The sequence below is a fragment of the Sinohyriopsis cumingii genome, chromosome 16 (genome assembly GCF_028554795.1).
Source record: "Sinohyriopsis cumingii isolate HCF-2022 chromosome 16, ASM2855479v2, whole genome shotgun sequence".
In the NCBI taxonomy this organism is placed as follows: domain Eukaryota; kingdom Metazoa; phylum Mollusca; class Bivalvia; order Unionida; family Unionidae; genus Sinohyriopsis; species Sinohyriopsis cumingii.
Window position 1 is genome coordinate 82,503,128 of NC_142976.1, and position 27,550 is coordinate 82,530,677.

At 34.0% G+C, this 27,550-nt stretch overlaps 2 protein-coding genes across 3 annotated transcripts in view; one reads left to right on the forward strand and one right to left on the reverse strand.

Moving 5' to 3' along the window:
* LOC149780902 (putative ATP-dependent RNA helicase DHX35) overlaps nucleotides 1-27,550 on the forward strand; it is a 460,487-nt gene that overhangs the window by 208,703 nt on the left and 224,234 nt on the right. The gene's annotated exons all lie outside the window — the stretch shown is intronic.
* Nucleotides 1-27,550, reverse strand: part of LOC149780903 (FMRFamide receptor-like) — a 75,654-nt gene that overhangs the window by 28,520 nt on the left and 19,584 nt on the right. The window contains exon 2 of the mRNA XM_089937998.1: nucleotides 19,615-19,698. The gene's annotated coding sequence lies outside the window, so the exon portion shown is untranslated. The remainder of the gene's footprint in view (nucleotides 1-19,614; nucleotides 19,699-27,550) is intronic.

Genomic DNA, 27,550 nt, shown 5'->3' on the forward strand with positions numbered 1-27,550 from the left:
AAAATTTATGGGTGCTGATAATGACACCTATAATTTTTCGTGCACATCTAACCTTGGTGCAAGCTTATGTGTGGAGAACACCATATGACCCGCGGCAATTTGTTTACATACATGTGCATGAAACACGTGTTATTGATTCTGCACCAAATGAATCAGGTGCTACTTTCAGTATTGAGTACTCCTGAGTCAAGCCTGTAAAAATGCTAAAATTGCATCAGTAGAAATTTGTCAATATTTTTTTTACATTACATATAGGACAAGCTCTCAAAAGATATTTTTCCTAAAATTTTAATTTTCATTATTAACCAATTATGGACCACCAAACCTGTAAATACTCTATCATTTCTTCACCCATTTCTAGACTGGTTCACAGTTCTTCCGTATAATTAGTACCGTGTGTCCTTCAATATCATGCTGAATTTATTTCATCTTCCCATCATGTGGACTGCAGGATTAAGTAGTATCTTACTTTGTATGTTTAACCTCTCAAAAGTACAACAGTTATTGTAAACTTCCACCAGTATATATCATAACTGGCTTTATCTATTACAAGAGGAGGCAGGTATCACATCCTTATCACCAGTTCTATCTACTTTTCCATCCATAATTTTCCTCTTTTTCTAAATAACCAAAATACATCTCATTTTATGTATCATTACTTGTTCTGAAATCTGCTTTAGAAGGTAAACTCTTTATTATATGTTTAAGTGTGAAGTATACAAACCTGTCTTAGAAGGTAAACTCTTTATACAAAAGTATAGAAGATACACCTGTCTTAGAAGATATATTCTTTATTTTTTGCTTAAGGGAGAAGTATAGAAACCTGTCTTAGAAGGTAAACTCTTTATTATATGTTTAAGTGTGAAGTATACAAACCTGTCTTAGAAGATATACTCTTTATTGTATGCTTAAGGGAGAAGTATAGAAACCTGTCTTAGAAGGTAAACTCATTATTATATGCTTATGTGTGAATTATACAAACCTGTCTTAGAAGGTAAACTCTTTATACAAGAGTATAGAAGATACACGTGTCTTAGAAGGTAAACTCTTTATTATATGCTTAAGTGTGAAGTATAGAAACCTGTCTTAGAAGGTAAACTCTTTATTGTATGCTTAGGTGTGAAGTAAAGAAACCTGTCTTAGAAGGTAAGCTCTTTATTATATGCTTAGGTGTGAAGTAAAGAAACCTGTCTTAGAAAGTAAACTCTTTATTATATACTTTGGTGTGAAGTAAAGAAACCTGTCTTAGAAGGTAAACTCTTTATTATATGCTTAAGTGTCAAGTATAGAAACCTGTCTTAGAATGTAAACTCTTTGTACAAGAGTATAGAAGGTACACCTGTCTTAGAAGGTAAGCTTTTTATTATATGCTTAGGTGTGAAGTAAAGAAACCTGTCTTAGAAGGTAAACTCTTTATTATATGCTTAAGTGTCAAGTATAGAAACCTGTCTTAGAATGTAAACTCTTTGTACAAGAGTATAGAAGGTACACCTGTCTTAGAAGGTAAGCTCTTTATTATATGCTTAGGTGTGAAGTAAAGAAACCTGTCTTAGAAGGTAAACTCTTTATTATATGCTTAAGTGTGAAGTATAGAAACCTGTCTTAGAATGTAAACTCTTTGTACAAAAGTATAGAAGGTACACCTGTCTTAGAAGGTAATTTCTTTATTATATGCTTATGTGTGAAGTATAGAAACCTGTCTTAGAAGGTAAACTCTTTATTATATGTTTAAGTGTGAAGTAAAGAAACCTGTCTTAGAAGGTAAACTCTTTATTATATGCTTAAGTGTGAAGTATAGAAACCTGTCTTAGAAGGTAAGCTCTTTATTATATGCTTTGGTGTGAAGTATAGAAACCTGTCTTAGAAGGTAAACTCTTTATTATATGCTTAAGTGTGAAGTATAGAAACCTGTCTTAGAATGTAAACTCTTTGTACAAGAGTATAGAAGGTACACCTGTCTTAGAAGGTAAGCTTTTTATTATATGCTTAGGTGTGAAGTATAGAAACCTGTCTTAGAAGGTAAACTCTTTATTATATGTTTAAGTGTGAAGTATAGAAACCTGTCTTAGAATGTAAACTCTTTATTATATGCTTAGGTGTGAAGTATAGAAACCTGTCTTAGAATGTAAACTCTTTATTATATGTTTAAGTGTGAAGTATAGAAACCTGTCTTAGAAGGTAAACTCTTTATTATATGCTTAGGTGTGAAGTAAAGAAACCTGTCTTAGAAGGTAAACTCTTTATTATATGCTTAAGTGTGAAGTATAGAAACCTGTCTTAGAATGTAAACTCTTTGTACAAGAGTATAGAAGGTACACCTGTCTCAGAAGGTAATTTCTTTATTATATGTTTAAGTGTGAAGTATAGAAACCTGTCTTAGAAGGTAAACTCTTTGTTATATGCTTAAGTGTGAAGTATAGAAACCTGTCTTAGAATGTAAACTCTTTATACAAGAGTATAGAAGATACACCTGTCCTAGAAGATATAATATTTATTATATGCTTATGTGTGAAGTAAAGAAACCTGTCTTAGAAGGTAAACTCTTTATATCAGAGTATAGAAGATATACCTGTCTAAGAAGGTAAACTCTTTATTGTATGCTTAGGTGTGAAGTAAAGAAACCTGTCTTAGAAGGTAAACTCTTTGTTTTATGCTTAAGTGTGAAGTATAGAAACCTGTCTTAGAATATAAATTCTTTATACAAGAGTATAGAAGATACACCTGTCCTAGAAGATATAATATTTATTATATGCTTATGTGTGAAGTAAAGTCTTAGAAGGTAAACTCTTTATGTAAGAGTATAGAATATACACCTGTCTTAGAAGGTAAACTCTTTATTATATGCTTAAGTGTGAAGTATAGAAACCTGTCTTAGAAGGTAAACTCTTTATTGTATGCTTAAGTGTGAAGTATAGAAACCTGTCTTAGAAGGTAAACTCCTTCTTATATGCTTTAGTGTGAAGTATGGAAGACTATGGTGACATGTTTTTTACTTGTGAAAGTAGGGAGCTTATTTTTAGTTTCACCTAAGATGGGATAGACGATATTGTTTGAGAGACTTTTGTGTTGACAGCAGCAGCCTCAGTATGTTAGATAAGTTTCACTGTTAGGCCCACCCATGACTAAATTACTGAAATTTACACGTCTCTTTTCTTTTGTTATTGGACCATTGATTCTTGTCTGCTTGTCCCCTATAATACCACATCCCAATGTTACCCTAAGATACAGAAGACATATGATACTTAATTGTGTTTACATACAGATGATGTGTGATATTTTATTGTGTGTACATAACAGACAATGTGTGATTTTAACTGTGTACATAGAGAAGACATTGTGATATTTAATTGTGTATGCATACAGATGTATGAATTTTAATTATGTGTGCATACAGAAGATGTATGATATTTAATTGTGTGTGCATACAGAAGATGTATGATATTTAATTGTGTGTGCATACAGAAGATGTATGATATTTAATTGTGTGTACATACAGAAGATTTGTGATATTTAATTGTGTGCGCATACAGAAGATGTATATTTAATTGTGTGTACATACAGATGATGTATGATATTTAATTGTGTGTACATACAGAAGATTTGTGATATTTAATTGTGTGTGCATACAGAAGATGTATGATATTTAATTGTGTGTGCATACAGATGATGTATGATATTTAATTGTGTGTGCATACAGAAGATGTATGATATTTAATTGTGTGTGCATACAGAAGATGTATGATATTTAATTGTGTGTACATACAGAAGACATTGTGATATTTAATTGTGTGTGCATACAGAAGATGTATGATATTTAATTGTGTGTACATAAAGAAGATGTATGATATTTAATTGTGTATGCATACAGAAGATGTATGATATTTAATTGTGTGTGCATACAGAAGATGTATGATATTTAATTGTGTGTACATACAGAAGATTTCTGATATTTAATTGTGTGAGCATACAGAAGATGTATGATATTTAATTGTGTGTGCATACAGAAGATGTATGATATTTAATTGTGTGTGCATACAGAAGATGTATGATATTTAATTGTGTTTACATACAGATGATGTGTGATATTTTATTTTGTGTACATACAGATGTGCGATATTTAATTGTGTGTGCATACAGTTGTGTGATATTTAATTGTGTGTGCATACAAAAGATGTATGATATTTAATTGTGTGTACATACAGAAGATGTGCGATATTTAACTGTGTGTACATACAGAAGATGTGATATTTAATTGTGTGTGCATACAGAAGATGTATGATATTTCATTGTGTTTACATACAGATGATGTGTGATATTTTATTTTGTGTTCATACAGACAATGTGAATTTAACTGTGTGTACATAAAGAAGACATTGTGATATTTAATTGTGTGTTCATAGAGAAGATGTGTGATATTTAATTGTGTGTACATACAGAAGACATTGTGATATTAAATTGTGTGTGCATACAGAAGATGTATGATATTTAATTGTGTGTGCATACAGAAGGTGTATGATATTTAATTGTGTGTACATACAGAAGATTTTTGATATTTAATTGTGTGTGCATACAGAAGATGTATGATATTTAATTGTGTGTGCATAGAGAAGATGTATGATATTTCATTGTGTTTACATACAGATGATGTGTGATATTTTATTTTGTGTTCATACAGACAATGTGATTTTAACTGTGTGTACATACAGAAGACATTGTGATATTTAATTGTGTGTTCATAGAGAAGATGTGTGATATTTAATTGTGTGTACATACAGAAGACATTGTGATATTAAATTGTGTGTGCATACAGAAGATGTATATTTAATTGTGTGTGTATACAGAAGGTGTATGATATTTAATTGTGTGTACATACAGAAGATTTGTAATATTTAATTGTGTGTGCATACAGAAGATGTATGATATTTAATTATGTTTACATACAGATGATGTGTGATATTTTATTTTGTGTACATACAATGTGATTTTAACTGTGTGTACATACAGATGTGCGATATTTAATTGTGTGTGCATACAGAAGATGTATGATATTTATTTGTGTTTACATACAGATGTGTGATATTTAATTGTGTGTGCATACAAAAGATGTATGATATTTAATTGTGTGTACATACAGAAGATGTGTGATATTTAACTGTGTGTACATAGAGAAGATGTGATATTTAATTGTGTGTGCATACAGAAGATGTATGATATTTAACTGTGTTTACATACAGATGATGTGTGATAGTTTATTTTGTGTTCATACAATGTGATCTTAACTGTGTGTACATACAGAAGACATTGTGATATTTAATTGTGTGTTCATAGAGAAGATGTGTGATATTTAATTGTGTGTACATACAAAAGACATTGTGATATTTGTGATACAGAAGATGTGTGATATTTAACTGTGTGTACATAGAGAAGATGTGATATTTAATTGTGTGTGCATACAGAAGATGTATGATATTTAATTGTGTTTACATACAGATGTAGTGTGATATTTTATTTTGTATTCATACAGACAATGTGATTTTAACTGTGTGTACATACAGAAGACATTGTGATATTTAATTGTGTGTCCATAGAGAAGATGTGTGATATTTAATTGTGTGTACATACAGAAGACATTGTGATATTTAGTTGTGTGTTCATACAGAAGATTTGTGATATTTAATTGTGTGTTCATACGGAAGATGTGTGATATTTAATTGTGTGTACATACAGAAGACATTGTGATATTTAATTGTGTGTACATACAGAATATGATATTTAATTGTGTGTACATAGAGAAGACATTGTGATATTTAATTGTGTGTACATACAGAAGATGTATGATATTTAATTGTGTATACATAGAGAAGACATTGTGATATTTAATTGTGTACATCCTGAAGACATGCGATATTTAATTTTGTGTACATACAAAAGATGTGTGATATTTACTTGTGTCTACTTATAGAAGATATTCTGATACTTAATGGTGTGTCCATGCAGAAGACATAATTGCAGTAAGAAAAATGAGCTGTTTGTGAGCAACAGCAATATATGGAAACCACATTAACCTTTAGATGTGGAAATTATTTTTTGCCAAAGATATTTGACTTACCACTTCACTTCTATAAAAAGGTTATATCCCTTGTACTAACTGTCAACAATATTGAAAACCCAATATGTTTAATCCTGCAATCAGACTTGCTTTGATTGGGTACAGTAATTTACAGAATGTCAAAAATATTATGATGTTGCAGGGATTAGGTCATCCCAGACCAACTATTATCCTAAATTGCTGATATTTTTATGATCATCCTATGAAAACAATTCAAGTTGAGGCAAACTTAAGAATAGGTAGGTTGATAGGGTATGCAAAGGAGTGAGTTCACTCTTTTAAGCTTTGATTCACAAGTTAAGTTTTGTATAAATCAAATTTAAATTTTTGTGTGTGCCTAAGCACCAGATATATTTCATTTTCTGGTTCCGAAATGAGTGGCTTTAACGTTTTTTGTACCACACAATGATATATAGACTGTATTAACATAGGAAAAGATTATCCATTATATATAAACTAATACACCTGCTCTCAAAAGACAATATTTAAGAACCTCTTCTTAACATTATAATTATATGTTTTTCCTCTATAAAATAGACACTAGTTTGCAAACAACACTATTTCATGGTTTATTGAGTGTCATTAATATACTGGTTTTATAGCATAGTGCCATATGTACCATATGCATTTTTTAAACAGATTTTTGACTCAAGCTCCTTGAGATTTTTTTCACCGTTTTTGGGGAAGAAACTTATATAAAATACTTGATATCTGAAATTTTCAACAAAATATCTTAATGCAATTTAGGAAGTAGACTTCTTTAAATGACTACATGAACCTTTGAAAGACACATAGCTCTGAAGTGAAGACAAAGGTTCAAGTCCAGCATTATGAGGACTTAATGGTGCCTTTTACTTCAAGTCATGGGTTATGAGGATACATTGCCTTTACTTCAAGACATGCTTAATGAGGACTTCATAGTGCCTTTACTTCAGGTCATGGGTTATGAGGATTTCACAGTGCTTTATACTTCAAGTCATGGGTTATGAGGATACATTGCCTTTACTTCAAGACATGCTTAATGAGGACTTCATAGTGCCTTTTCTTCAGGTCATGGGTTATGAGGATTTCACAGTGCCTTATACTTCAAGTCATGGGTTATGAGGACTTCAAAGTGCCTAATATTTCAGGTCATGGGTTATGAGGATTTTGCAGTGTGTTTACTTCAAGCCATGAATTATGAAGACTTTACACTGTGATAATTCAAGTTATGGGATATGAGGACATCACAGTGCCTTATACAGTCTTACAGATTATTACATGATAAAAACATGGAGACAGTTAATTCATCACTCCTTTTTTGTTTCAGGCATGCTTAAATTTCCACTGTAAACCTCAGCTTCCTGGAGTTGTTGTTTAGACAAGAATAAATGACATATTTTAGAAGGTGTGAAGCCTAACTGGTTATTCACGTGCCAGTTGAAGCTTTTTTTCCCTCCCCAGAATAGTGTGAAATAATGGGAAGATAGGTAGAAATGAATATAGAATGGTCAGAATGGTCAGAATTTAAAATGTTTACTACATTTGCATAAATTTCACGAAACCTTTAATCAAGGAATAGAAAAACAAGAATTATTAATTAAACTTATTAAAATGATCATCTCAATTTGATTCAGTAAAATTGTTATCTGACTTAGTTATTACTTAAATTAGTGACATTCTAAATAGATTATTATAAAGAAGGTGAAAGATATTGACCAGAGTTGATAAAAAAATTGACCCAGAGTTGATCAAAAATTGACGAGGTTGATAAAACAATTGACCCAGAGTTGATCAAAAAGCATGAAATGCTTTGCTAAAACTATTTCACATTAAATAGCGAACGCTTCTGTGGCCTAGTGGTTAGAGCATCCATCTCAGAAGTGAGAGGTTGGGTTGTGGGTTCAGTCCCCAGCTGAGTCATACCAAAGACTTTAAAAAAATGGTACTAACAGCTGCCTCGCTTGGCACTCAGCATTAACAGGTTAGTGTTAGGGCTGGTAGGCCTGGTGTCAGGATAATGTGTCTTGGTGGGACATAATGCTACATGTCTGCGGCATGATGCCCCCATGGTGCTGGACATCACTATAAACTGCCTCACTGCAGACATCGTAGCGATATGTTTGAAAAATTGTTAAAGCTATGTTAAAAATCCTAATTACACACACACACATTAATAACATAATGATACAGGAGCTTAAATTGCACTAAAAATACAAAAGCATTCATAGCCTAGGGTGTATGTGAAAATTTAAGATAAAAATTGGTGGTCAGCTTCACTTTCTTAGCATATTTGGGTTAAATGACAGACACTAGGATGATTATTTTTTCTCAATCAACCCTAGCAACGGTACTTATTTCTGCAATGACAAGCTCTTGCGTCAAAATAAACCCATTTCCACATTTTCACATGAAAATTTTCAAAAGTTTTATTTAAGAGAGCTTGTTCCAAGTATAAGGTCAATCTTTCTCAACATATACACAATGCTTTCCATCTGCACTTATCATGGGATAAATATTCTTTTTGTTGTTTACCAAAGTATGGTCCTGTGTTCAAAGTCACAAAATCATTCTACAGATATTTTTCTCTCACTACTAGAATGGTAGATACAGTATTACCCATGTACAGAATGGTAAATACAGTATTACCCTTGTCCAGAATGGTAAATACAGTATTACCCTTGTCCAGAATGGTAAATACAGTATTACCCTTGTCCAGAATGGTAAATACAGTATTACCCTTGTCCAGAATGGTAAATACAGTATTACCCTTGTCCAGAATGGTAAATACAGTATTACCCTTGTCCAGAATGGTAAATACAGTATTACCCTTGTCCAGAATGGTAAATACAGTATTACCCATGTCCAGAATGGTAAATACAGTATTACCCTTATCCAGAATGGTAAATACAGTATTACCCTTTGTCCAGAATGGTAAATACAGTATTACCCTTGATCAGAATGGTAAATACAGTATTACCCATGTCCAGAATGGTAAATACAGTATTACCCTTGTCCAGAATGGTAAATACAGTATTACCCTTGTCCAGAATGGTAAATACAGTATTACCCTTGTCCAGAATGGTAAATACAGTATTACCTTTGTCCAGAATGGTAAATACAGTATAACCCTTTGTCCAGAATGGTAAATACAGTATTACCCTTGTCCAGAATGGTAAATACAGTATTACCCTTGTCCTGAATGGTAAATACAGTATTACCCTTTGTCCAGAATGGTAAATACAGTATTACCCTTGTCCAGAATGGTAAATACAGTATTACCCTTGTCCAGAATGGTAAATGCAATATTGCCCTTGTCCAGAATGGTAAATGCAGTATTGCCCTTGTCCAGAATGGTAAATGCAGTATTACCCTTTGTCCAGAATGGTAAATACAGTATTACCCTTGATCAGAATGGTAAATACAGTATTACCCATGTCCAGAATGGTAAATACAGTATTACCCTTGTCCAGAATGGTAAATACAGTATTACCCTTGTCCAGAATGGTAAATACAGTATTACCCTTGTCCAGAATGGTAAATACAGTATTACCTTTGTCCAGAATGGTAAATACAGTATAACCCTTTGTCCAGAATGGTAAATACAGTATTACCCTTGTCCAGAATGGTAAATACAGTATTACCCTTGTCCTGAATGGTAAATACAGTATTACCCTTTGTCCAGAATGGTAAATACAGTATTACCCTTGTCCAGAATGGTAAATACAGTATTACCCTTGTCCAGAATGGTAAATGCAATATTGCCCTTGTCCAGAATGGTAAATGCAGTATTGCCCTTGTCCAGAATGGTAAATGCAGTATTGCCCTTGTCCAGAATGGTAAATGCAATATTGCCCTTGTCCAGAATGTTAAGTGCAGTATTGCCCTTGTCCAGAATGGTAAATGCAATATTGCCCTTGTCCTGAATGGTAAATACAATATTGCCCTTGTCCAGAATGGTAAATGCAGTATTACCCTTGTCCAGAATGGTAAATACAGTATTACCCTTGTCCTGAATGGTAAATAGAGTATTACCCTTGTCCTCAGTGGTAAATAGAGTATTACCCTTGTCCAGAATGGTAAATAGAGTATTACCCTTGTCCAGAATGGTAAATACAATTTTGCCCTTGTCCAGAATGGTAAATATAGTATTGCCCTTGATCAGAATAGTAAATACAGTATTACCCTTGTCTAGAATTATAGGTTACTGCATTTGTATGGGAAAATATGAACGAGTTTTGGGATGGAATACTGCACGACCTTGGGAGTGCAGTATATCCTTCTGAGAAAACGAGTTCATATTTTCCCATACAAATGCAGTAACTTTTTTATTATATGCTCATTTTTTTATTCTACCTAAGGTTTAATTATATAAACAAAATACACTACAAGAAACAATGTAAATGAATGAATGCCATATTCTAAACTAAATACACAAGCGCAGATTTGTCATTACACAATGACATCATTATTAATGCACACATAACTCCACCCAGATAAATTTGAATTTAGTCGCACGCTCGACATAACTTTCGAAAGAAAATGGCATGTCTAGTTAAAATTGAAATTTGCAGTCATATTGTGAATGAATGCACATTGCAACAACGTTTCCATTTGATCTGAAATGAATATATTTTGGTATTTTGTTTCAATTCGACGAAAGTTTGTGATTTTGGACAGGATTCATCTGTGCAAATTATACATGAAATACATCAGATTGAAGTGGTGCGGGAGAGGCGTGTTTACATCTGCAAATGTTTTCTGTTTCTGTCACTGAAGGTTTGAAATCATAATGTGGAAAAAATATGAAGTCTTTCAATTGCAATTATCAAAAAGATGTTATGGAATTTAATGCTTGTTTCATTTTGAGTGCAGTAATGAGGATGCAATTGCATTTATCGAAATTACAGCAGAATTTCGAAATGTGTAATACAGATTGAAAACCTATGACATGGCTCATGTAATTCGGATTTGCAGAATTAAGAAAATACATTTTGAGGAAATTCAGGATGTAAAACTGTAAGTATATTTTATTTTGCCATTCTTATCACCAGCTAAAGAAGAGAGTATATGACTTGTCACTTGAATGTTATTTGTAAGGACCTTATCTTCCATCTGTTCCATAATGTAGCTAGCCTAAATCTGTAACATTGTATCAAGGCGGAATGTGCCAAAACAGCTGTGGTTTTTTGCAGTCCACGAAACATGTTTTAGTTCATTCAGAAACAAATTTAAACAACCACAACGTAAAGAGCCTCTTATGCGAGTGTACATGATTTGTGTAAAAATCAAAAGTGCTGGCGTCTGCGTGAATGCTATATGTGAATTGTCGCGCAAGTTCAGTATTGGATAATATTGAACGATTCTGACAATGTAAAGTTAACGGGGAATAAAATGATCATATAATAAAAGTAGATACAGAATTGCCTTTGTCTAGAATGGTAGATACAGTATTACCCTTGTCCAGAATGGTAAATACAGTATTACCCTTGTCCTGAATGGTAAATACAGTATTACCCTTGTCCAGAATGGTAAATACAGTATTACCCTTGTCCAGAATGATAAATGCAATATTGCCCTTGTCCAGAATGGTAAATACAGTATTACCCTTGTCCAGAATGGTAAATACAGTATTACCCTTGTCCAGAATGGTAAATACAGTATTACCCTTGTCCTGAATGGTAAATACAGTATTACCCTTGTCCTGAATGGTAACTGCAATATTGCCCTTGTCCAGAATGGTAAATACAGTATTACTCTTGTCCAGAATGGTAAATACAGTATTACCCTTGTCCTGAATGGTAACTGCAATATTGCCCTTGTCCAGAATGGTAAATACAGTATTACCCTTGTCCAGAATGGTAAATACAGTATTACCCTTGTCCAGAATGGTAGATACAATATTACCCTTGTCCAGCTGTCCTTCTGTTCTTCACAGCTTGGTTCAGTTTGGTGTTCAGGTTAACTTCAGGTGTTGGGGCATCTGTTCTCTAAGCACAATTCTGTTTACATCTGTTTTGTTACATTAGTTTTTTTAAGATCAAGTCATGACACATGTTATGTTTAAACTTTCATCTTTTTTTGATGAATGTGCGAAATTTGATTCCCTTATTTATCAAAAATGGGAGATACCTCCAGTATCATATGCCCAATCCTTTCTTACGGGTCACTGGACAATGATCTTTTTTTTCATGCCTGCTTTTAAACTCAAAAACTGCCTGAGATAAAGAAATGAGATTTGAAACTTGTGTATCATTATGATGGCTTATGTTTGAAACCATATTTATGGTCATAATCTTTTAGGTGAAGGTCATAAGTGAATTGGATGTTTAATAGTAGCAATTCCATACTCCATCACTATTGTCTATTTTTTGTACAGACAGACCTCATCCGTTTGCTGTGAGTACATCCTCCTACAGAGTGGAGAACTGTCAATAAGCTATGGAAAGGGTCCTTTATGCCTCCATTGACTAACGGATCCTGTGACATCATCTCTTTATCAGTGATGGCCAGCCACTCTCCCGTTTGAGTGTACATGATGCCTTATCTTATCTTTATCGAATCCAATCAATTCTATGTGCAAGTAACAGCACTGATGCTTCCTATCTGGCTCTTGAGCTCTTGCAGTCAATTGTGGAGATCTGATCCTTTGATAAAGCAGTAAAAATATTTTTACTGGTTCTTACCAGCAGACCTGTGTCTGAAAACATCAAGTGCACAATTTCCTTTATGCAAAAGATTTAATTAGCTAACCTATTCTCCTGACTCATCAATCCTCTACGATAGAAGACATTATATCAGAGATTTCTACATGTCAAGACATTGCTTGGTGACAACAGAAGACGTTATATGAGAGATTTCTACAGGTCAAGACATTGCTTGGTGTTATTGAGTGTGGTACATACCTACATGACACTGGTGGCCTGTCTTGAGCTGTTGGGTAATTTCCACAAAGTGACCTATACAACTTTTCCACTAGGATGCCAGATCATCTCAGGTGGATATTTCTACGGTAGCCTGGGCATTCCTTCTGGTAAAACATTTGAAGCTACTGAACAGAAAGCCATTGTTAAGTCATTATAGATTTTCAGTTGAACCTCTTTTCAGCCACATTATTCAGTTTGCTGAAGGAGGTCACACTGAATCCAACTGCTTTGCAGCATGTGCTGGAAGGTGAGGCTAAAACTTACCTGTTCATTTTCTGTTTCAATGGCTTTATTTGCAGAACTTCTGCACATCCAGTGTGATGTTGTGTTGGACTCCTTGAAGGTCTTATTTAACCATTTTAAGGACCTTCTCATGGTTGCTTCTCTTGAAGCTGATACCATTTTTGGATGATCATTCCTACTGTGGCTTCCCATAATATTAAAGCTTATCAGCACAGATCATTTACAACTGCACCTGGCCCTTCACAATCGACCTGGCAGTGTGTTAATGTGAATCATCGTCAGGGGCCATGGTGAAGTTCTTTAAAGAGATACAGCCTCCATACAACCCAGAACCTGAATTTAAACTGCCTCCTTTACTGTCAGATCCAAGGCTTGGTCACTGAAGATTTCCTAAGAAGAAGTTCTCTAACCCTCCTCCTTTTCCTAAGGAGCAGGGGACAGCCCTTGGAACTTGTACCCAATTATGTTGTGTATTCCTTCCCAAATGTCCCCATAGGCGCTATTCTCAGAGGTTTGTTGAAACATCTAGGAGGGTGTTTTGCATTACGAGCTTTATAATGGTTACTGAGAAGCTATCAGGTTCAAGGGCAATGGAATGTGAAAGAATTGTGTCCTGCGTGTACAGGTCCATTATATTGTTAATTCAGACATGCAAGAAAATATTTTTGTTACAAAATTAGGTAAGTTTGTGTTTCTCAAGAATATCAGCTGTTTTCAATAGTCAGCGATTAAAGAGAAGAAATGGTCTTATGTTTGATTCCTAAGAACATTCTTTTCAGCCAGAAGAATTTCAGTCCCTTAGAGGGGCTTGCCTTGTTGCTGGGGATATTGTCAAGCAATCGAGGTGTGATGGGTCTCTGGTATCAGTGGAAAAATTTACAAGACCTAACTCTATACATTCAAACGTTTTTGGATTTTTATCTCCCAGTATATAATACAGACGGATACCATCTATTTCCAATTATAAGTTGAGTCAAACTGCAAACAACAAAGATCTGCCATAACATAATGTGCCTGCAGACCAGGGTCTATGTTGATTGTTCAGTGTATTACTCATAACAGACTTCATAGATCTGGGTCTGTGTAGTTTGCGGATGGACTTATAATTGAGTACTATGGTACAACTATTGCTGGGTCCCTCAGTCTTTCAATAAATAAATATTTTCATTTCTGGGGCATAACTCTCAGATCATTCAAGGTAGCTCAATTAAACTTGGTACATATAGTAAACTAGTGGTCCAGACATGCCTTTTGCTATAATTCACAACACTTCAGTTTCAGTATTTTTTATGTTCTTGTCAATGTTTCTGTCTATTCATCCATCATTTGTTCACACTTCATTTCTCCAGCATAACCCCAAATCTGTTGAAGATATCTTGATACAATTTGGTACACTTTTTAGTCTAGTGGTCTGGATGTATCTTTTTCTATTCAGAATTATTCAGTTTCATTTTTTTCTTCATGTTTTCATTCATTTGTTCACCCATCCATCCAACCATCCATGATCTGAGCTTATGTTTTAGGGCAAAACTACAAAACTATGTAAAATATCTATGAAGTTGGTTGAACATATTATAGCGCTGAAAATGTGCCTTTCACTATAGTTCACATTTCGTCAGTTTCAGCTTTTCTCCTTTATGCCTATTCATCATTGATCCATAATTCATTCTTTCATATCTAGAACAATACTCACAAAACCTATCCCTTTCCCATAATACTTTGTACATACACGATTTCTAGTTTTAAATGAAATCTCTGACAAATAATTCTGTTGCCTAGCAGACATTTTGGAGGGGCAATGAATGTTGATGACTATCTTCTTCTCGTTGTCTTTTTTTTAAAAATATCCCCCCCCCAAAAAAAAATATTGGCAGATATTGATATTGTTACAAGCTAGGGATATTTACTTGACTGAGTGGTGTCAAGCCATGGTGCGTGACCCGCTAAAAGTCATAAGTTTACCCCAAATTTCCAAAGACATCCATACAACTTTAGTTGTAAATTAGAAAGCCCAACGTGTCCGTTCTATACGTACATTTTACTCTAATCAATGCAAGACCACAGATCTCACAACCTGCCAAATATCTATCAACCACACATCTGCATGGTATCTCTAAATTAGGTTTCTGTACGGCCAGCAGTTCATTCCATAGAAACTACACAACTATCCCTTAACACAGTGAACTATTTTAACTATGCTACCTTAGGCCAGTCAGTTCATGGTTTCAAGGCACATTTTGTCAGTACAACTTCATCACATTTGCAACTATGGTGACATAAATGGTATCTGCCAAGTCTCTTATTGATTACATTGTGTAAATTACCAGTTTCCTGCCGTAAATACTGACACCACTGCAGTCACACCGCCATTGTACGCCACTAGATTTTAATAGGGACTTTGTTATTCCAGGGACACTCATTTGGTTTGGACCTGAATTCACTATTAGTGAGCCATAGCATCATGGAAACTCACTAATGCTCCACTCTGTGACGTTTGCTTCTAGTAATTTGGCCAATTATTTCAGGCAAAGGAAAATTTCCATTGCACCAAATTCCAATAATCAGACACGTAATCACAAAAATCTAAGAATTCCTTAAAATGGGGTGCTATAACCAAATGCGCATACTCCAAATTTATTACAATATCATTATGTCCATCAATCTGTCGGGTGTTTGTCCATAACTTGTTTTAATTTTCACAGCATAGACATCAAATCATTCAAAATATTACTTCCAGACATGGTTTACATGTGAAACAAGGCTAATTGAAGTGCTTTTGATACTTGGGTATTCAGGATTTAATATTTTATGTTTCCATGGAAACAAAGTGTAGCATAAGTAGTCTATACATTGATGTTGTGTAAAGTACTAGTGTGAGTGGCATACAAATAAAGAGAGCTTAGTCCTGAGTAATTCGAATAGAGGTTTTAACATAAGTGTGGAACCATTGGGGTGGGGGGACATGAAAACTGTAGATCACTTGTGTTTATTTTTTACTTTGGTAATTCACATCTTGATATCAGAAATGTGGTTCTTAAAGTTATTGGCATTACATATGTTTTCAAATGAGCATTCATAATTTCAAAAAAAAGTCAACTTGTCTGATTTTTTCAAGAATGATTTTATCATGGTGGTCTTGTTAAGTTTCTGAATTTTTGCTTTTTAAAGCACTTGAGATCTTTGTTATAGATGCTACCATATATACTTGCTTACAAGTCAAGTCAAACTGCAAACAGCAAAGATCCAGGTCTGCCGTAGCATAATGCAACTGCAGATAGGGGCCTGTGTTGTTTGTTTGATTACTCCAAACAAAATGCATGGACCCAGATCTGCATGGAGATCTGGGTCTGTCAAGTTTGCATTTGGATTCATCTTATAAGCAAGTGTATTTTTAAAGATCTTTCATCTGATGGAGAGAAGTTATTTGAGTTTATTGCAGATTTATTGACAAATTACCTTATAGGGGACATCCATTAATTATGTCAACAATTTTTAGGCAATTTTTTACCCCTCTCCCCCCCCCCTTGTCAACAACTGTCAAACTTAGAGTGATTCCCCTAATAAAATTATACCCCCCCCCCCACAAACTAACAATATTTTATACGGCTGGCTTTTATGCTAAAAATAGAATTATGGAAATTAAAAGGTCTACAAATAAATTTTAATACATTTTTTTACTTGTTTAACAGATTTCAAATTGACTATAACACTTTGAATTCATGAAAAAATCGAGAGTTTATATTCTAGCTTTCGTATATAGGCTACAGCAATTTTACAGCACATACAAATGGGGGGGGGACATTTGCCTGAAATGAACAAGAGTCTGTTATCAAAGTGTACAATATTTGTAAGGCATAAAGGTTACTGCATCTGGTTGAAGAAGTTGTATGCTTGTGTAGGCTACATAATTTATTTTATGTATTATGTTAAAGATGACTGTATAATAGTCAAGCTGTCAAGTTTCCTAGGCTCAGTTATCCATCCTTGGAGGGATAGCTCATGGACTTCAATATATATAGCATCTATACATATAACATAGATACTATTTAAAAGAAGTCCATGGATAGCTATACTATTTAGATGTCTATGGCTCAGTGCAGTCTTTGAATTTAGTAACAGCTTCCCTTAAAAATCTGTCTACAGTCTACAATCTACATTGAATAAAAACAAAATATGATGATGCAAGACTATGACTTCCTTGGCAAGAGCTCAACCAGTTTAGGATTAAACTGTTGGGCTGTTGACAGGTGAGCGAGTGTGTGCCATACCAACGCACTGACTAATTTCCTATTTTTTGATTTATTAAATTTAATGTAAAAAATAACATTGTTGACGTCAATTTATCTTGAACTCCCCCCTCCCCATGTCAACAATTGTCAAACTTCTTCAAACCCCCTCCCCCCTATTTTGTTGACGTAATTAATGGATGACCCCATAATAAAAGTGTAGTTGAGGAAAGGGATATGTAACCCTACAGTTTCTATTGGGGAAGGCTCAAAGTGGTAGGAGAAGATATTAAGACTTTAAGGAGCAGGATATGAGGCATCCTTAACACATTAACCCTGGAGGTTTTTGTCATTTTTGCCTGAAATTGGAGTAGGAAACACATTTTGAAAGATATTTCTGAATACATCCGAAAACACCAACTTCCAGGTGATCTTCCAGTAACATACTGCCTAGTTGTGTTAGAAACATCATTTTTCATTGGCTATTTGGCTTGCGTATGAGCAGAAGAGTAAAAGTTGTCATTCTTTTATTATTTTTATTTTTTTTATTTTTTTATTTTATTGTATTTTTGTAATTATTTTTGCTGTAATACCACCTATTTTAGGGTATCATGCATGACCATGATGCTATAGAGCATGGCTGCAGGCTACTACCTCCTGCCATGTTAACTCGTCGCCAGGGGTTAATTTGTTAAATCAGCAATACCACACTGACCCAGCTTTGTTGGCTGTGGAGTGTCAGAATTTAATGACCTGGAAAATTTGGTGAAAGGTAAACATTTTTGTGCCACTTTCAGCATAGATTAATCTTTCAGCTTTTACAGTAAGATCACACAACAATCCATCTGAAAAGTGACATTGAAAAGGTATGTTGTCCAGTAGCTCAATAGAAAATTTTCTTCACTCTTGTTGACCGTTAACATGTTAACATAATCATCTGCTGTGACAAATGGAACAACACAAATGTAGTTTTTGAAAGTAACAGAAGGACTGTTTTATTCACAGTTTAGATTTGTAATTGCTGCATTTACAATTTAATGGTTTGTTTGTTGGGCAGACCCACACCCTCCCAGTTTTAATAATCCATTGACACTGGGATGCCAACTTTGACATTGGGCAATACTATCAGAAGTCTAAGTATAAACTTGCACAATTGAAAGAGAAAAACATAAGCAAATGCCAGAAAATTAGGGACTCTATCAAATAATGAATTTGTAACAGCACACACATTGTTTCTAATTTTCCAAGCTATATGTATCCAAGCATTCTTCATGGCACCAACAGCATGAAGGCAAAATAGAATTTATAACCACAGATTAGCCTGGTAATAAAATTGGAAGATGATCATGAATCATTATTTTTGGCTTTAGCACCATAGAAACAAAAAGAGGATTTCTTTGAAACAATTAGCTTTTTTTTATAAAGCCCAAGTAATATCATAAAAGAATTAACTTAATTAAGCTCTTGAAAGCAGCACACATTATTCTGGTTGGCAGAAATCCTTTTTATGTTTCAATTTATTCTTTTTTTTTAAACAGAAAAATGCTCGACATAGAGAATTATTTTGCATCATTTTAAGTGTCAGCTCAGTGTTAAAGTTTTAAGGCAAGCTTGTAACTATGAAAAAACAAGATGCAGACTTTCATGGAACCTTAGTAAGCGATTTAGGAAGGATGACCACCAATTCAAATTCCAACAATAATTTCTACCATATTTACACACATAAAATATGCATCCAGGTGCAAAAAGCCATGATCCAGCTATCTCCCTTGCATAGTGCAGTGGCAGATCAAGGTCGCCATTGCTTTAAAAAAATAAATAAACAAACTTTACTCTTATGTTATATTATGTATTGCCAAGTCCTATGTTACAATATGTATTGCCACATCTTATGTTACAATTTTTATTGCCATCTGTGAATGTGGAGGACACAAACTAATACAAAGTGACAAGATATTTTTTATTTGAAGCGATGGCTAAAAATGTGCACCCAATGGGTGCATGAGGGTGATGATTTGGGTGACAATTTGGGGCCAAAAAGATGTTGGAAACCTGCTATCTCATGCCCAGTATACAACATAGTTATGTTTCATGTAATATATCAGTATGATACAATTAGGGTAGTACTTACAAAAGTCAGGAAAACTTCAGGAATTATATAATTGCCTCAGGGGGTTGGGGACAGAGGCAAACTGTGCAGGTTATCCCAGGTAATCTGAAAGCATAAAGTAAATATAATTTATTCTGCTCACAGCAGTATTTAATCAGTGTCTATCCTTTTTTCTCCATTAAGCTCTTATGGGACTTAAAGGCAGTGAAGATATATAGGCAGTTATAGGGCACTCAACATGAGTGGATATTTTGGGCACTCAACAGGAGTGGATATTTTGGATGTTTCTCTATTTTTTTCTATACTGATGTTGCGCCATGTTCTGTTAGTATTTGGTTTTTCTTGCCAGAACTGTAACTGTTAAAATCATCTCCAAATTATTTTTCATGTAATGCTTTCATTTTACAACAGGTCTTGCTGTAGTTATTTTGTTTTAAATTCTAACATACTAGACTGCTGTATTAGGTCAAAATAGGACTTCTTAATCACCTACTTTGACCAAAAAATTGTGGATTGCTTGTATTTGAGATGAGGAAGAAATTTTTGTTATTTTGGGGCTAGAGGTCAACACCAGATGTATTGCAAGCCTTGTAGATTGCTTGTATTTAAGGTAAGGAAGATGCCTTATTGATTCTGAAGTAACAAGATTATGGTCAAAGTGGATTTCAAGAAGGAAATTTTTCAACAAAATTAAACAAAAAAATGCATGATGTTCTATGCCACCATCAATAACTAGATTTTATGGAAAGGTATCTGTTGATTATTAGGGCAGTAAGTTGACAGTAAAGGTTACCCAGGCTGAAAGAAGAAGAACGGTTCCCACCAAATAACTTGACCTCTTGCTTCAAATCTTGTTTTAGAGCCAAAATCAGGGAGTTTGATCAAGGTTGTACTAATGGGTTTTTGTCATTTATTTTTTTTGTACTCATCAGGAAAGCATCATTTGGTATTGCAATGAAGTTCATTGTTTATGACCTTAGGAAACAATTATACAACTTAATTGGTACCCTGGAGTCATGGTCACTGATTAAATGTACTTTATAATGCTAATGATCCCTTGTCAGAATGACTCATGCAGTGGGTCTTTATCTTTGATGTCTTACCAATCTGTTTTCCACTCTGGATAAAAATATTTAACCAAATTTCTAGAAAGTGCAGAAAAAAATTGCTGGTTCTCATTAGGGTGCATATTTGTGCATTTTTTAGCAATGTTTTTAGCATGTTCTGTATCACTAAAGGATTTTTTGTGTTGGCAATTTGCTGCAACATTTTACAGAAAGAAAGAGCTTTTCACAGAATCCAAGTTCTTTTTGGCAGAAAAGTAATTATACCTGTCCAGAATCCCAGTTTATGCTTCTAATAATAATATAATAAAAAATGAGTATGGCATCATGATATTATCTTATTGTTTACAAGTAAACAGAACTTATTTATAGATAGAATGGCTGCAGTAACAACTCTCATTGGTGAATATACAGAAAGCTGACTTTATTTGGTTAGTGTTTTTCCTAAAACTTTATTTTGTTACTGTTATTCCTTAGACTTTATTTGGTTAGTGTTATTCCTAAGACTTTCTTTGGTTAGTGTTTTTCCTAAAACTGTATTTTGTTAATGTTATTCCTAAGACTATTTGCTTAGTGTTTTTCCTAAGACTTTATTTGGTTAGTGCCCAGTTCAGCCAATTTGACAGGGCCTTATCCATATGTCTTTTAAGAATTAGGTTTCCACAAGATAACTTGACTGGTATATACTGGACTTGGACCAGATTTGGTATACAACTTTACCCTGATTAAACCTTGAAATTAGATATCCATCATTCTGTGTCATCATTAACAGGAGTTATGGCCCCTGATTGTGTATCCTTTTAACTTTCATTTCCTCAGCTTAACTTTATGAAGGATTGTCTGATTCATCCAGATTTGTTATACAGCTTAATATTGATAAGATCTCAAGAAAAATTTGGTAATCCGAACTTCAGTGTCATTAGAGGCATTATTCCTCCTTATCTCTAGTCCTTCTAACTTTGGTTTCACATAATAATTTATCAAGCATTATTGGATTTGAACCAGATTTGACATGCAGCATTATATCAGTAAGATCTTGAATTAGATTAACTTCAGGTGTTTTTCTTTGTCATTTACAGGACTTATGGCTCTTATTTTCCATTATTTTAACTTTGGTTTCTGCAGCATAAATTTATTGAGAATACTTTTTTTCCTCCAAATTTAGCATTCACCTTTATATTATTAAAGCCTTTAATAAATTTCGATTTATATCATTTCATAATAACATTGATTATCTATCTTTTTGACTTTAGTTTCCAAAGCATTATGGTAGCAAGGATTATATCCCGACCAAATTTGTCTTGCATCTTTATACAGACAAAACCTTGAAATGGATTTCCAGTGTTCCGTATAGCCAGTTCCATTTAGAAGAGACATCCACCCTTAGCGTTTGTCCTGCTAACTTTGGTATCTGAAGAATTACTTTTTCAGAGATTGTTTGATTTCATCCAGATTTGTCCTATAGCATTAAACTTATGACGGCTTAAAATTCCACTTATCATATCAAGGACAACTGGCCCCTGAATGACCATTCTTTTAGCTATGTTTCCCCACACAATTTCATATGTCCAACTGTTTGAGGCCCAGCTGAGTAATTGTAATTTTTGTGGCCCTTTGTGATGCATTCATGCTAATAGCTGTAGGGTTTTTTTAAATTATTTTTTTGCATATAATTAATAGATTTGAAAGCCAGAGCAACAAAGGTTGAGAAATGAAGTTTCTTATTATTAAGTCAAAACAAACTTATTGAAAACTAGGAACATTTTATTTATTCCCATGATTTAGCTTTGTGGCTAGTGTTATATAAGGCTCCATACCTATTTGCAAGTCTATCTCAAGATAACTATGTCTCCAATAGTTGGATATTCACTTAACTTGATATTAAAGTTGCCTGTACCCATTTATGAAGACATATCATTTTTAGCCCTCTTTCTTAACGTCCTTGGGTTGGGTTCAGAGAATAAATACACAAAAATTGCAATTAAGTAATTTTCAATATTTTAAACTAAACTGCATAAATGCTGCCAGAACAGGATGTAACTTACATGCAGTCTTGGTTAAATAATAATTTTATCATCATCATCATTTAAATTATAGACGTTTTTGCCATTTTATGTTACGACACCTGGGTTAAAGTCCAGAGGGTCACACAATGAGAGGTCAGGCTAGAGAGGGGAAACTAATAAAAAAAATGATCAAAGGTGATGCTAAAATAATGCATGGAATAAGCTCCAGATTAAAATATAAAATAACTTTATTGGTTGTTTATCTGTTAAGTCTTTTAATCCTGATGTCCATAAGTTTGATGCAGCCGAACAATCAGTGCAGAGGGCATCTAAAACAGTTTCTAATTAAATGAAATCAGTCAGTCAGTATCTTTGACTTGTTCTTTGACCTTTGAAATTGGTTGTATGCAGGACTAATTTTTTCACACACTCATAATCGGAATTTACATTAGTTTTGTCTTGCCTCATCTGCAATATATTTGGCACAACATAGTTACTAATTGTCATTCAGTTTTTACAACAATAATAGCTGTGTAAGATTTTTGTGTACAGTATGTACTTACTGTACAACAGTGATAGCTATACAACAGTAATAGCTATGTAAGTGTTTTGTGTATGGTAGGTACTACTGGTATACAGCAGTGATAGTTACGTAAGTGTTGTGTGTATGGTAGGTACTATACAACAGTGATAGTTATGTAAGCATTGTGTGTATGGTAGGTACTATACAATGGTGATAGTTACATAAGTGTTGTGTGTATGGTAGGTACTATACAACAGTGATAGTTACGTAAGTGTTGTGTGTATGGTAGGTACACTGTACTATACAACAGTGATAGCTATGTAAGCGTTGTGTGTATGGTAGGTACTATACAACAGTGATAGTTACGTAAGTGTTGTGTGTATGGTAGGTACACTGTACTATACAACAGTGATAGCTATGTAAGTGTTGTGTGTATGGTAGGTACTATACAACAGTGATAGTTATGTAAGCATTGTGTGTATGGTAGGTACTATACAATGGTGATAGTTACGTAAGTGTTGTGTGTATGTTAGGTACTATACAACAGTGATAGTTACGTAAGTGTTGTGTGTATGGTAGGTACTATACAACAGTGATAGTTACGTAAGTGTTGTGTGTATGGTAGGTACACTGTACTATACAACAGTGATAGCTATGTAAGCGTTGTGTGTATGGTAGGTACTATACAACAGTGATAGTTATGTAAGCATTGTGTGTATGGTAGGTACTATACAATGGTGATAGTTACGTAAGTGTTGTGTGTATGGTAGGTACTATACAACAGTGATAGTTACGTAAGTGTTGTGTGTATGGTAGGTACACTGTACTATACAACAGTGATAGCTATGTAAGCATTGTGTGTATGGAAGCTTTGTGTGTATGGTAGGTACTATACAACAGTGATAGCTATGTAAGTGTTGTGTGTATGGTAGGTACTATACAACAGTGATAGTTACGTAAGTGTTGTGTGTATGGTAGGTACACTGTACTATACAACAGTGATAGCTATGTAAGCATTGTGTGTATGGAAGCTTTGTGTGTATGGTAGGTACTATACAACAGTGATAGCTATGTAAGTGTTGTGTGTATGGTAGGTACTATACAACAGTGATAGCTATGTAAGTGTTGTGTGTATGGTAGGTACTATACAACAGTGATAGTTATGTAAGCTTTGTTTGTATGGTAGATTACAACAGTGATAGCTATGTAAGTGTTGTGTGTATGGTAGGTACTATACAACAGTGATAACTATGTAAGCATTGTGTGTATGGTAGGTACTATACAACAGTGATAGCTATGTAAGTGTTGTGTGTATGGTAGGTACTATACAACAGTGATAGCTATGTAAGTGGTGTGTGTATGGTAGGTACTATACAACAGTGATAGCTATGTAAGCTTTGTGTGTACGGTAGGTACTATACAACAGTGATAGTTATGTAAGCTTTGTTTGTATGGTAGATTACAACAGTGATAGCTATGTAAGTGTTGTGTGTATGGTAGGTACTATACAACAGTGATAGCTATGTAAGCTTTGTGTGTATGGTAGGTACTATACAACAGTGATAGCTATGTAAGCTTTGTGTGTACGGTAGGTACTATACAACAGTGATAGTTATGTAAGCTTTGTTTGTATGGTAGATTACAACAGTGATAGCTATGTAAGTGTTGTGTGTATGGTAGGTACTATACAACAGTGATAACTATGTAAGCGTTGTGTGTATGGTAGGTACTATACAACAGTGATAACTATGTAAGCGTTGTGTGTATGGTAGGTACTATACAACAGTGATAACTATGTAAGCATTGTGTGTATGGTAGGTACACTGTACTATACAACAGTGATAGCTATGTAAGCATTGTGTGTATGGATGGAACTATACAACAGTGATAGCTATGTAAGTGGTGTGTGTATGGTAGGTACTATACAACAGTGATAGCTATGTAAGCTTTGTGTGTATGGTAGGTACTATACAACAGTGATAGTTACGTAAGTGTTGTGTGTATGGTAGGTACACTGTACTATACAACAGTGATAGCTATGTAAGCATTGTGTGTATGGAAGCTTTGTGTGTATGGTAGGTACTATACAACAGTGATAGCTATGTAAGTGTTGTGTGTATGGTAGGTACTATACAACAGTGATAACTATGTAAGCTTTGTGTGTATGGTAGGTACTATACAACAGTGATAGTTATGTAAGCTTTGTGTGTATGGTAGATTACAACAGTGATAGCTATGTAAGTGGTGTGTGTATGGTAGGTACTATACAACAGTGATAGCTATGTAAGCTTTGTGTGTACGGTAGGTACTATACAACAGTGATAGTTATGTAAGCTTTGTGTGTATGGTAGATTACAACAGTGATAGCTATGTAACCATTGTGTGTATGGTAGGTACTATACAACAGTGATAACTATGTAAGCATTGTGTGTATGGTAGATTACAACAGTGATAGCTATGTTGTGTGTATGGTAGGCACTATACAACTGATAGTTATGTAAGCTTTCTGTGTACAGTATATACTGTACAACAGTGATAGCTATGTAAGTGTTGTTTGTATGGTAAGCACTATACAACAGTGATAGTTATGTAAGCTTTCTGTGTACAGTTTATACTATACAACATTTTTGCTATGATAGGTTTTTGTGTGCTATAAGTACTAGAGGTGAAATGATTGATCAGTATATCGGTGTATCATTATATTTGTTTCCCATATCGATACTCCTATAAATACAAGAGAAGAATCAATACAAAATGATATTATCCTATGCAGGTTACTTTAATCTTCAGTTTTTTGTCATAAATAATTTTTGTTTGCCTTTCTGTTGTTTAAATTGTTAATTCATCTGAGACAGATGTAGCAGGCACATGAATTTATTTATATCAGTAACAAAGAAAAACTATCTACAACACCCACTCATCTTTAGCAAATTAGTGAACACAAAGCAACTAACTTAACCTGGTTTGAAGTCTATCCCACATACCCCACCCCAACTCCGTTGCCAATTCCATGCTGATTATTTTGTCCAGTCAGGTATACATGGCCACTGATAACATATATCAGTATAACGACTTCCAAATTTGTTCCTTTTCTACAGTTTAAGTACTTTAGTGATCTTATAATAGCCACTTTTATGTGAAACTGTACTGTTGCTTGTTGACTTGTATTGAATTCAAGGGCTCCACTTTTGATGTCTTACAGTGAAATATGTTACATTCAGTTCTGATTGGCAGTTATTGTTTGGTCAAGTTCAGAGTAAAACAATAGCCACATATCAGAACTGACTATAGCTCTGCATGACACACCAGAAATATTGGCATATAACTCAATAGAAATACTTAGATAAAAATGACTATTAAATGATCTGTAAAATACTTAAATTGTACATGGGGAAATTGTTTGGAATGTCTTGTCTTAATTTGATATATCATCAGCGACTGAATATGCCAAGATTTATTTAAATAATTTTGAACAGAAATGTAAAGGGAGCAGATTCCAAATTACACAAGTTACAGCTACCTTGTAAATTGTCGAAGGGGAGTGGGTGTTTTTAATGATTTCCTTTTTTGCTCACAGAAATTAGTGTCTGTCTGCAGCAGACATTTCACATCTGCAGGAAGTAAAATGTGAAGGATTAATGGTTGTTGTCTCTGTTTCATATTCTGGATTGTTGTTAATAATAATAATAATAATAATGACATTATTTAAAGAAGGTAACACAATTAACTAAGAACTAATCTACCTTGAAGTCCTTGTTCTGTACAAGATTTTTGTTGCAAGAGTGAAAGCATGAAATTGGTCCAAAAAATGTTTAAAAGTATTCTTGTTGTGAAAAACAAACTGTTTGTTGACCAAAATGTGTCACCATTGCATCTGTTCAAATGGATAAAAGTGAAATGGCCTAGAAAGCTGAAAAAAAATCATTGACACATAGTCTGTTTGGAAGTCTTGTTTTTATCTTGTATTATGTGAACACATAAAAATGGCACCATCCTACTATTTGAGAGATCTTATAAAGATGAAAGACCATCCAGTTGATATGTGTATCGATAATATAGCACATCGTAGGCTGTTTATCATGAATCATATTGGTATGCAGCAGATGTGGATTATTTCACCACCGGTAGGTACTTTACAACAACGATAGCTATGTAAGGTTTTTGTATTCATTAGATACTTTTCAACAGTGATAGCAACAAAAAGTTTTACTATTTAACGATGATAGCTATGAAACGTTTTTGTGTAGAGTAGGTACTTTACAACAGTAATAGCTACGTGTGTGTGTGTGTGTGTAAGTATATATATATATATATATATATATATATATATATATATATATATATATATATATGCACACACAGCT